Here is a 12,890-nt window from a genome sequence, read left to right as displayed (position 1 = left end):
GCAGTAAATGGAGGCCCTTTTCCTCCCCGTGCGCAAATCATCCTCTGCTGTGAATATACAGAGCTATAGTGCTCAGCAGTGCTTTGATGTCCACATTTGAATGTAAATTAGGCTTATTTTGTAGCTTCAATTTAGACTACATGGTCCCAAAACCTCCTTCCTGCAGAGAGGAACTTACCTTAACTGCCAAATTGCATCACAAAAGCCTTTTTTGTAGAATCCGGCTTTATGGCTGTGGATACAAGAAGTGTGACCTTTCTTTGAATATAAATGTTGACAACCTGCAAACACAAAATCATGTTATGTTTCCTGCCTGGTGTGTGGCCAGATCAACACATTTTTAAGGCAGCAAACATTTTTATGGTAACTCCAGGGTGCTGTAACATTTGGACAGTTGTCATCAGTGATAAAAAAAGAAAGAAACAGAAATGAAGAAAGAGAAATAATTAAATGTATAAATAGTTAAATTCAGTTTTAATGTATGTATATAGTTTTGTGTTGGTTTTTGTTGTTATTTTTACATTTCAAACTTAAGTATCAAATCACAACAACAGTCACCTTAAGGTGCTTTATATTGTAAGGTAAACCCTACAATGATACAGAGAAGAACTCCACAATGAGCACTTGGTGACAGTGGGAAGGAAAGGCTCCCTTTTCACAGGAAGAAACTTTCAGCACAGTTCAGGTGTAACAGCTGGCTCTGAGTCATATTGTTGCCTTTCACTTTAATAAATACCATTTACAGCAGTGTTTCACAACCACTGTGGCACATACAGTACTAATCAGCAGTGTTGGTCAAGTTACTTGAAAAAAGTAATCAGTAACTAATTACTGATTACTTCCCCAAAAAAGTAATCCCGTTACTTTACTGATTACTTATTTTCAAAAGTAATTAATTACTTAGTTACTTTTTAAAAACACGATTTACAACCTGAATAGGTGATAAAGCAATAGATCTTTCAGCCCAATTCTACTTTTTCTGCACAATCCATCATACAAAATGTAATCAAATGGAAAAGTCTCCTTTTTTAAAACTTGTTTTATCAGTTTTAATCTTTTAATTTTAATTATCAAGCAAAAATTAAATTATATGCACCATTCTCTGACTTGAAGAAATTTGTATAAGCAGACAAAACTGCTGTTTAGTCTAGAAATGCAAATGAGACTTTAGATCTTTCCTCCAGACGTAACCTAAAGATTGAACAAAATGGAAAAATGCTTTCTTTGCTCATGAGACAGCTGATGACAGCTGCTCCCACTTGTAGTTATCTCAGCTCTTACTTCTGCTGAAGCTGATTTTATTCTTGTATCTTTGTCCTAACCGTGTCTTGAACACGATTGACAAACTACAAAACTGGTGACGCACTTTGGTCTGACTGACAGCTGAGGTCAGATCTGCCTACACTGCGTCTGAGAGCAGCTCTGATGGCTTTAAAGAGTGCCTCAAGTTGAGTATAATGATATCTGTCTTTCACACAGTAAAATGAAAGAAAGCTTGATAGTCATTTACCTGACCTTCTGTTGGATCCCACCTTAACAGAATTGTCAGCTCTGCATATTGGGGTGTAAAATGCTTTAGAAGAAACATAATAAAACAAGTTATAAAACAGTTTGATAATTAGATACATTGGAATAAAAAAAATCATATATGAATAAAATTATAATATCATATACATTTAAAGTTAGCCACACACTACATTATTTTGAATTGCTTCCCAGCAGCAATTTGTTGATCAGAGAATTAGAAAGTCAATTACACTCCATGACTATGAGCGACAATGACTGAATGAATGGCTTGCAAAGTGAAGTGGGATCTAAGTTAAACTTTTCTTATCTTTGAGACAAGCGGTTTAAATGATAACCAGTGAAGGTGCAGGGTGCCCCACATTGACAAATAACAACATGATGAATAAATTAAAGGGCTACCGGAATCGGGAGTGTCCGCTTTATGTGCCTATCCATTCTCTGTATAGCAGATGTTGGTAGAAAAGCAGACAGGAGTACTGGAATTGAATTTGATTAATTTTATTCTTTATTAGTTTAATTTTCAACAGCCATTGTATCCCCACAGTGATGTGAAAAAGAACATTTTTACAGGCATCTAAGCAGTCCTGTGAGAACGCATATTCTTAGGTGCACTTGATCAAATGATCATCAGTAAGTGTGACCACTTTGTCTGTTTGCTGCTTCATTGTGTTTCTATGGCCTCTGGTCGCCATGTTGGTATGAATTGGTTCCAGTGTGGACAGATGTTTCTAAACAAGTCCATCATTCTTCAGTGACAAGTATTCCTCACAAGTGGAAAACACTGAAGACAGTTGCCAGTCTCCCCAGTACGTCCCAGCAACCCACCTGAAGCTCAGACTCTGCAGTGCCCAGAGAAACTCCAAAAAACGAAGAGCTACATCTCAGTTAGCATGTTTAATATTAAAGTACAATTATGAATAACGAAATATCATTTCTTTATTCACAGTTCTTAAGGTTCCACAACAGAATTTGAGTCAGATTGGGTTCTATTGAGAGATGAGCCTTTGATCATTTCAGACTTCTACTGTGGACTCACTGATGCAAACGACCGGTGGCACTGATTCTTCAGTCAGGTAGGAATAAGCCCTTGTTGCAGAAACGGTTAAAAAAAATCATGCCACGAATAAAAGAGTGTGTAAACCGTAACATAATTGCCAAAACATGCTAATTATATTTGTTTGCTTTATGTAAACCCACTGACTTGGAAATCAAGTTCATAATAAAGTTGAGAAAAGAGTGATGGATGAACATACCCCCACACATCGAGCTGGAAGTCTCCTAGAAGATCAGACCAAGGTTCAGCTTTCCTGTCATCAGACTTCGGGGCATTCATGTGGATTATTGTAGATTTTCACATCTTGAGTCATGCAAGTGCATTTCCAAATATGATACAGGGCAAAGCATAATAGCAAGACTCACATCAAAGGTCGTCCAAACCTTCCACACCTTTGATTAGCAGAGCGCAGACAGGCTGCAGCTGTTAGCGTGTGGGGAACTAGAAGGAGGTGGAACTTGCTGTAAAACGATGAAAGTCAATGAATGAATGAAAAGGAGCGATGAATCTGATTTTAGTAAGCCATTACAGCAACCACAGATAATGCCCCAATCTGTTAGAAAACTGTGAATGATCATTTTAGAAATGACATACACCACTCCATACAGTTCATTTTAGAGCATCATTAGATTAGTTAAAATTACAGCGACTCTTTTCTTTGCTTTTGTTGGAAACCCACTGGTGTCTCTGAGTTTATGCAGCAGTGCCAGCTTGACTAACTAACTCCATTATTAACATTACCCTACAAGCACTGCATGACATATGTGTTTCCATTCATGTAATCCTTTCAACATTTTTTTATGGTTTTCCAGGAAAAAAAGATGCATGAACACGAGAATCAGTAATCCCTGGTTTAAGTTGATAAGATAGATACATGATAGCAAGAGCTGCATAATGAAATTAGATCAATCAAATTGAATTTGGCCCTTGAGTCCTCTTCAAATTACCTTTAAGTCATATATCAGTTGCAGACTGAAACCAACGTTTAAAACAGGTCAGAAAAGTTTTTAATGGGTTCCAGAAATAATGAGGGACACTATTTTAGTGTAAATGTGCTGCTTGTAACTGGGTCAACATCATGTGCCAACTTCCATTGTGTGATGCTAATCAAAGGCCCACAATAGATACTGTCCTACTGTTCTTCTGTTTTGATCTTGAACATTTTTCTGACACCAATTTAAACCTTCAAAACTTTAAAAAACAACACTTTCACTATATATATATGTATGTGTGTGTGTTTTTTAAGATCAATAAGTCGAGATATGATTTGACTTATTGCCAAGAATTATTGTAAATTACTGTAAAAATAAGATCCACACTGAAAGAAACATAAATGACACTGTTATCTGTTGGACTTTTTAGATAAATTAGTCATAAATTAAAGATTCACTTTAACATTTTTATGCAAAGAGGTCTTACATCTTAAACTCAAATGACTGATATCTTTATAAATCCAGATGACAGGTCTCTCAAAGACTTATCTAGCTATTATCAGCCAATAGCTTTCTGGTCCCGAGTCATTAAGGACTAAGAATATTAATCAAAATCCCCACACCTCTGCTAATTTTCGTTGATCCAGAAATACAGCACTCACTAATACCCAGGATATTTTTGTCCATTGTCGTGCACTGTAGTTTATCTTCAGCTCCTTTTCGGAAAACATCAGGGGCCGTTTTCGGCATTGTTTCTGTAGGACGAACAGAAGTTTGCAAAGGCAGCCCTGCTGAGCTTCTTACAGAAAAACATATCCTTCTTACTATGTCAATTTGTCCAGTAATGAGCCTTGAAATGGTGCTCATAATTGGGGGATTATTCCAGCTGTGTACAATGCAAATTATTTTTGTTTTTCCTTTCAAAGGATTTCTGTCCTTATCACGATGCAGCACAGGAGTTGCATTTAAGTTGGCAGGTAAAACTGCACTGAGAAATGCTGAGTCAAAGCTATTTTTTCATTTATTTGGAATTTGGTGGCTAAATTCTAAAGTCTCCTGCTACAGATGGAGCTGAACACAATGTTTAATAACCACGTAAACAGATTTGAAGGTGCAGGCACTATGAGGCTAAGACAATAACACCAATGCCACCGGGAAGTGGCAATGTTTCTTATCAGCTGTTCAAAGGAAGCCTTCTGTTGAAAAGGATGATTAAATTATTAATATTAGTACCTCAAAGCGCAAAGAGAAGCTAGTCCTTGGTTACAGTGTTGCCTTCATAAAGCAATGGATTTATTGATGTCAACCATGTTATCTGTAGCAGTCAAATATTCAGCAGTACAGAAGGCTGGGTTACTTTTCTTTTTGATGTGCCAGTCTGTCACCTCTCTGTAGGATAAGGCCAACCATGAGCCTCTCCCAGACAACCGTTGGATTCTGGATCTGTATCAGGAAGATCAGCAATATCATCAGTCAAACATATTCAAGTCTTTTCTGCATCAGTCTCTCTCTGTGGTATCGTTTCACAAATCCCATCACCAAAGTTAAAAAAATAAACAAAGCTTTGTCCATCAAGAAACCTGGAAAACAATTCATGGAGACTAGTTAAAGAGCTCGCTTCAGAGATTTCAGCCTATGTTGAAGAATAAAAAGAATAAAAAGTTGATTACAACACATATTATTTACGTTTTCCATTTTCTTAGCAAAATATAAAGAAATAAAGGGTGGCTCGAGATTTGCCCACAGTGCTATTTTCCAGCCTTACAGTTGGGCATGCCATAGAAAGAGGTGGATGTTAACCTAACCCCAATCCTAAAGAGATAATCTGGTGGATGTTATGGGTTTAACAGGTTTACTTTAACACTCGCATAGTTTGTAAAACCTCACACTGTATCCTCTGTAGCTATGACTGTCCTTCAGTGTCACACTGTAGCAATGAGCAGCAAAGCAGACAGTGTGGAGACGGATGGAGAGGGGAGGTAGGTGTAGGTGGTTTTCGGCATAGGCAAACCCAAATATTGCTGTTTGACAAGATGGACGTCCTCTGACACCCACAGCCCACTCCATTTATGAGATGTCTCCTGCTGCTGGTGACAGCAGTAACGAATGTGCCAGGCAGTGCCATCCCATGAATCCGCCCCACATGCCTCTCACTGGCTGGGTGCTGATTGTGTGCGGCAGCGCAGCCGTGGCTGTGATGAGAGGCATCAAAGAGAGGCGCTCTGACAGCCTCGGAGCAGAAAAAACATGTGACTTTCAGATTTCCAGAACTTTGACTGGAAATCATTAAATCCATGCAAACTCTTGAATAGTCTGATCCTAAATCTTTGAAATACTAAAGTGCACACAGAGTCAATATACACAAGAACAAGCCTGATGCACCTGGTAGAGCATAAGTTTGTACATTCTGGTCACTTTCTGTTAGATTTTCAGTTAATTCTTCATGCTGTACTCACTGTTTACAAAGCGATGCATGAAGCCAAATGCTAACGTCAGCATTCTTTGTCCTATTATATTTGTCATCATAGTTTTCTTACATCTAGCATTGCTAACAGACACTAAACACTGAAGTCCATATAAGGGGTTATTCAAATAGGCTAGCATTGTCATGGATTTGCAGGAATTACAGTGCACCTGAAAATCATTATATAGCTTTGGTTAAAGTATAATATTACTGGCCACAACATTATTTGTTTGTCTTTGTGGACAGATGCAGGACCGCCGCCGCGTGTCCTTTTCCAGAATTCTTCATTGAATTTCTTTTAGGCTTCCAGTGTCGCCAAACAATAACTGTGTCAGCTATTGTTAGCAAATCCACACTTTAGAAAGCTAATTGAACACTAAATTGTCATCAGATGATATCACATAGTTTCAAGATTGAATTTAGGAACTAGTGCTGTGAGGTTGACCAATGATTGCAGGGAACAGCTCCTTGTAGGAACTATAGACGGACAGAAGCAGTTTTCCACTTGTCTCATCACAGTTACATCACAGTAGATAAAAGCTACTTTCCTCATTATGGGCAGGAAGATTAAATGATGCGTACAGCAGAGTATGAATGTGTGTGAATGTTAGATAGAAAGCACTTAGGCGTAGAAAAAGGTGCTTGTACGACTGGATGAATGAGGCATGTTGTATGAAGAAAGGAAAGCGCTATAGAAGAACCATCTCATTTACCATCTCATTAGGTGACAGGATAGGTATGGTCAACATGCATTTTTCATGTAACCTATCAGAATTGAAATGACAAAGAGGCTACATGTACATTTCAATAAATCACTGAACATGGCTCAATACTTTTGATCAGTATTGTAAAAGCCGGTATTTGAATATATACAAAATATGTACTGAATATATTGGATGAAACAAAAGAAGCCTATCAGTAGAGGGAGGATTAGGTCCCATTTATAAACAGGTTTACATGACCATTCTGGTACAGTTCAGTCAGTGATGAAGTGCAAATGATGGTGGCTTGAAGGTAAAACCAATAAGTCGACAGAGATGTGTCAGGTGTTATGTGAATCTAAATAAACGGTCACTAGCTAGTACCTGGTACCAGGCAGCAGCTGCAGTATTAGCCTGTGATGGTGAAACATGACTGAAGCAGCAGATGCTAATTATTTTTGTTTTTCATTGCACTATCAATGAAATATCAGTGCCAGTCATTCAGCTGGAAAATGCTGGTTTTATCAAAGACCAGATAATCTGAAATCATTTCACCTGTTTTCCAAGAAAATTAATGTGTTTGAAGTCTGATTTTGCTGCTGCAGTGGCAGCAATCTTGATCATTTTATCTCAAGATGTTAGCGCTCATTCTTAGTGTTTGAACAAGGAAAATCACGTTGGCAGTCCATGAAGTAAATGGCCTGTATTTGTATAGCGCTTTTACTAGTCCCTAAGGACCCCAAAGCACTTTACACATTCAGTCATCCACTCTTTCACACACACATTCACACACTGGTGATGGCAAGCTACATTGTAGCCACAGCCACCCTGGGGCGCACTGACAGAGGCGAAGTGTTTATGTCCCCTTTTTTGAGGGAATAATAGACGTAAAAGCTCAAGTTTTTACAGTTTTTTTCCTGTGTCATCACTTTTTCCTGTCGGGGAAGTGGGCCAGCATGAGTGTAAAACAAAGGCAGCAGTCAAATGTTCATCCGGAGATCCAGCTGCTCCTGCTGCTGCTGAGGCTGCTCCCTGACGCTGGCAGGGCTCTTCTTTGCGTGTCCTGTTTCACACAGGATGTCAGGTCCTGCTCGCGCTTCCTTTTTCATCTCTGACTCGAGGTACTATTTTAAAGCGGGAGACTCGCTGGTACAGCATCTAATGTGAACTCTGCAAATCAAATCCCTTTGCGTGATGACCTAGAATATGCAGATCCATGTATATGCAGAAAGAAGTTCCACAGCTGGGATTCTGGTTGTTAGATTGTTTGCGTCTGTGACTTAAAGGAGATAAAAAATCTCACAGTGTTATCGCATGCGGTTGGTCCTTCTGCTCCCCTCCACCTATTCAATATTGCACAACAGCAGCAGAGGATTTGTCGACTCACCCAATAAAAAGAGAAAGAGCTCTTCTCTGATGGGATGTGATACCGTGAAGAAAGCTCTCCAGGAGGTTGTACATTATTTACTGCCTCCAGCATCCTTATCTCAACTGCAGCTTCACATGAAAAGTACTTGACTGAAGGTAGTGCAAACCGAACTAACTTCAGATCTTTTACAACAAATAATCAGAACATGAGTCGACCTTTTTGTACACTTAAATGTCTCATTCTACAGTGTCTCAGATAATTTTAATTTACTTCATTAGTTCCAAAATTGAAAAACAAAAAAACAAAAGAAAAACAAGACAATGGGATAGTTCTGAATAAGCCCCAACACAATATGACAAGTATTTCTTTTAGCAAATAGTCCTAAAATTTAAGATTAGTCCTATTCTGAATAAAAACAACGAAGAAAAAAATCCCTTTGATCTACAGCAGATAAAAGCTTCTCCTTCCCAAAAGGGTTTCATGGCATTACAAAAAGATAAAGCTTTAATCTTTTTATTATTTCAAGGTGAGGGATTAAAGCGGTGTTAATACCTGCTTTAGGCCACTTAGGGACAGTAAGCTCTTTAAAGCAACTGTGTTCAACTAATAAAGTTGGTAAGGCAAACTTTGTTTGGAAATATTTCTGGCTACCAGAGTATCATGGATCTAATATAATTCCAGATAATCCCATTAAAAATTCTCCAAAACGCACCCACAGTATAAACAGGAGAGAGATCGTTTGAGTTCAGTGAGTGCTATAAGCCGAGGTGAGGGATAAAGGGCAAAAAACAAAAACCAACAAAATAAGCAGACAAAAAATACAAATATCAATCACCTGGATCACCTGTTGAGAAAGAAAAAAGAGAAAACAAGCAGAAGAAAAAAAAGAGCAACATAATAAACAACATCACGAGGATCTACGTGAATATAACAGTAAATACTAAATATTAAACATTATTGTGCAGCACGTAAGATCAATAGCGCACAGTGTGCTTTGAGGTAGCAGCCAAAAAGGGTGTAGTTTGTGTGTGTGAGCACCCGTGTGTACACCTGTGAGCATGAGCGCGCTTGTATTAAAAGGTTCCTTCATGTAATGATCTGCTAGAGGGTGTGGGGGGGCCACAGCCCCGTCCTCCAGGGCATGAAGCAGGTATGGAGGAGATCAAAACTCCAGACATCCAGAGGCCCCCAGAACACAAGAGTCCAAGGAAGACCAACAGAGGGGCAGCCGCGCCACTGTCCCGGAAAGAGCTGAGGAGAGCCCCAGATGAGGAACGACATCTTTTCGACGACGGCGTCTCAGATTTGGCCGGGGAAGATGCACTCTGAGTCTTCTTCATTACGAGATCCTGGAAGCACTGATCAATGTAATCTTGGAGAGCCTCTAAACTCTCCCCGTTGTTCTCCAGGGTGTTGGAGATGATTTAGACAAATGTTGTTAGTTATAAGACAATTGATAAGTGTATTTGGTAATACTGAAGCTTAAAGGAATTTGTTCAGTTCTAAACTACCATTTGCTTTAATTTTCCGCCAAAATCTCCGGCGTCTGACGTCAGTTACAACATGAGTTGCTTACCTTGTCCGTCACTTCCGTCACTAACCTCTCCGTCGAATCCTCTTTTTATGGTTAAAGATTCAAGATTCAAGAGTCTTTGTCAGATGCAAAGTTATACGAGTACAACACGCAGTGAAATGTGTCTTAACTAGCAGAACTACAGTACTGCTCATACAGGCTGTGAGATATAGGAAATTACTCAATATGCCAACAGCAGTGGAAACCAGGATGTGACTGATCTGCTCTTTTTTTGCCATGTTGGATCAAAGTCTCAGAGCAATTGAAATACTTTGTACTGAGTCGTTGCTTCACCATTTGGACTTTATTGGGCACAGGATGGAGAGAAGTCCACCGCTGGCAAGGATGTACTGCTTCTCCTTTCTCTCATTCATCTCAAGACCCATATCAGAAATCAGTATTATCATAGAGTAGATTACATAAATTAGGATAAAGTTTACGTGAATTGATCAAGTGGTAATTCCTATTTGATTGATCTTTTGCTTTCGCCTTTCTAAATTGTGTGCATTCCCTTTATAACTCTTCGTAAAACACCAAGAGGCACAAAACTTGTGTATGAACATTTCGTGGCTTACAAGGTTCTCATATGTTGCTCTTAGCCTTAAATGTAACGGACCCATGGCGCCGGTTCTTTTGCTTTTTACAAAGTGATCATAAAGTAGAGCTAATGGATGTGGCTGACAAATAGCACTGGACTTGCAAGGCTACGCAGGAAAAGTATTTTGTCAGAGGAAGCAAGATAGACAGCCACAGGTAGGTAGGTAGAGCCAGGCGAATCTCCTCGTCCCTGGCTCCATCAGGTTTCTGCATTGTCTGTTGGGGGAACATCCATGAAATCAAAACCTGGACCCTTTGAACAAAGAGCCAGTTCAGACTTTCTCTACAGGAGTAACTGGCCAATCCACAGACTAAATACCAGTCAGCCACTTCCTGGCAGCCCTGACTCACTACAGTACCTCCAGTCACTGTGGTAAAATGCATGTTCACCAACTGGTTGACAAGTGGTCGTCAGGTGAAATCAGTTACAAAGTGGATTCTGCACCAAAACCCTCCTTGTGATTTTTTTGGTTGGGTGTCTGACAGAGTCTTCCATGCAAACTACTGCCGTTCACTGCAGCCTGCGAGCAACCCTCTGATCATCTAGCAACTGCCATCAGCCTCCAGAAACTACTCACGACAGGTCACATAATACACTCTTTTCCCTAACGACTGGTGTTCACTGTAAATCAGAAAATACACTTTAATTGCTTTCTAAATGTGCAACAGGGCACAATACTCACAAAAGTTTGAGACAGACCTAAATATTATTTTCATAAATAAAAATGAAAATGAAATTTGATCCCTATACAACCGTTGCAAGAGCTTGGTTTGCATTGCCGGCAATAAGTCGGACTCCTTCCCGGTGGGTGATGGGCTCCGCCAGGGCTGCCCTTTGTCTCCGGTTCTGTTCATAATTTTTATGGACAGGATTTCTAGGTGCAGCCAAGTGGCGGAGGGCTTTCGCTTTGGTGGCCTCAGAATCTCATCTCTGATTTTGCGGATGATGTGATTCTGTTGGCTTCCTCGGGTGAGGGCCTCCAGCTCGCAGCCGAGTGTGAAGCAGCGGGAATGAGGATCAGCACCGCCAAATCTGAGGCCATGGTTCTCAGCCGGAAAAGGGTGGAGTGCCCACTCCGGGTCGGGGATGAGTTCCTGCCCCAAGTGGAGGAGTTCAAGTATCTCGGGGTCTTGTTTGCGAGTTATGGGAGAAGGGAGCCGGAGATCGACAGACGGATTGGGGCTGCAGCTGCAGTAATGCGGACGCTACACCGGTCCGTCGTGGTGAAGAGGGAGCTGAGTGTAAAAGCGAAGCTCTCAATTTACCGGTCGATCTACGTCCCTACCCTCACCTATGGCCACGAGCTGTGGGTAGTGACCGAAAGAACGAGATCGCGGATACAAGCGGCAGAAATGAGCTTCCTCCGAAGGGTGGCTGGCCTCTCCCTTAGAGATAGGGTGAGAAGTTCGGCCATCCGGGAGGGGCTCAGAGTAGAGCAGCTGCTGCTCCACATCGAAAGGAGCCAGCTGAGGTGGTTCGGGCATCTGACAAGGATGCCCCCTGGGCGCCTCCTGGGTGAGGTGTTCCAGGCATGTCCCACCGGGAGGAGGCCCCGGGGCAGACCCAGGACACGCTGGAGAGATTATATCTCTCGGCTGGCCTGGGAACGCCTTGGTATCCCCCCGGATAAGCTGGAGGAGGTGGCTGGGGAGAGGGAGGTCTGGGCCTCTTTGCTTAGGCTGCTGCCCCCGCGACCCGGCCTCGGATAAAGCGGATGAAGATGGAGATGAAAATAATATAATAACATGAGATATCATTTATTGTTCACTTATACTTCCCTTTTTTTTCTGGTGGAATTGTCGACTTTTAAAACAATAATAAATTTAGTTTGGTTTCTTTTAATATTTAAAGCTAAATCTAATTTACTCTCAAACTTTGTACAAAGGTTTTTCTCAGTAAAAGACAAGAAGTGTGATCTGAGAGACTTTTGTTGTTTTACTGTAAAAAACAAAAACAAAGAAAGAGACTAAACGAAGATGTTTTTCTGTTGTTGGGGTTAAATTGTGGAATAATGTTTTTATAAAGATAAAAATGTGAAATTCCTGTGTGGTCTTCAAAATAATGCTCTACAAATATATTTTTGAGGCTTATATGATTTTTGATGTTATTTCTTTTTCTACTTAGAATCTTTAATGATAAGAATATAGGCCAGGTGTAATTATAAGCATTCGTTCAGCTGGAGCCTTTTCAGTCATTATTTGTAGGTATTGAGCTTATATAAATTGTTTTTGTGTGTGTGTAATATGTTATGACTCAATGAATCAATAAATACCAGATTTATATATAAAAACTAAACTGTATTAAATCAATAGAAATGTAAATAGGAAAACCTAGTAAATAATTACAATTACAAATATTGACCAGGATCAATATCTTATCTTAGTCAGCTATGTTGGCTCTGATCAACAATCCTGTAAAAGTGGCTACACCTCTAATTTGAAGGAAAAATTATATATCCTACTATAAATGTTTGTCAGTGGAATTGTGATTAATATATTATGATATTATTTTAAGCCTCATCTGTAGAGTTAAATGACAAATGTGCTGCAAGGGAATTTCACATTTACACATAGAAACATTGATCACTCATTTTAAGAAGCATTTCTGTCCATCTGATGTCTCTTTAGTCAAACACTCTGATTTTAGCAGATTTCCCCTCTCGATAGAATTAT

The sequence above is a fragment of the Rhamphochromis sp. 'chilingali' genome, assembly GCF_963969265.1.
Source record: "Rhamphochromis sp. 'chilingali' genome assembly, chromosome: 17".
Taxonomy (NCBI): Eukaryota; Metazoa; Chordata; class Actinopteri; order Cichliformes; family Cichlidae; genus Rhamphochromis; species Rhamphochromis sp. 'chilingali'.
This window is presented reverse-complemented; position numbering follows the sequence as displayed.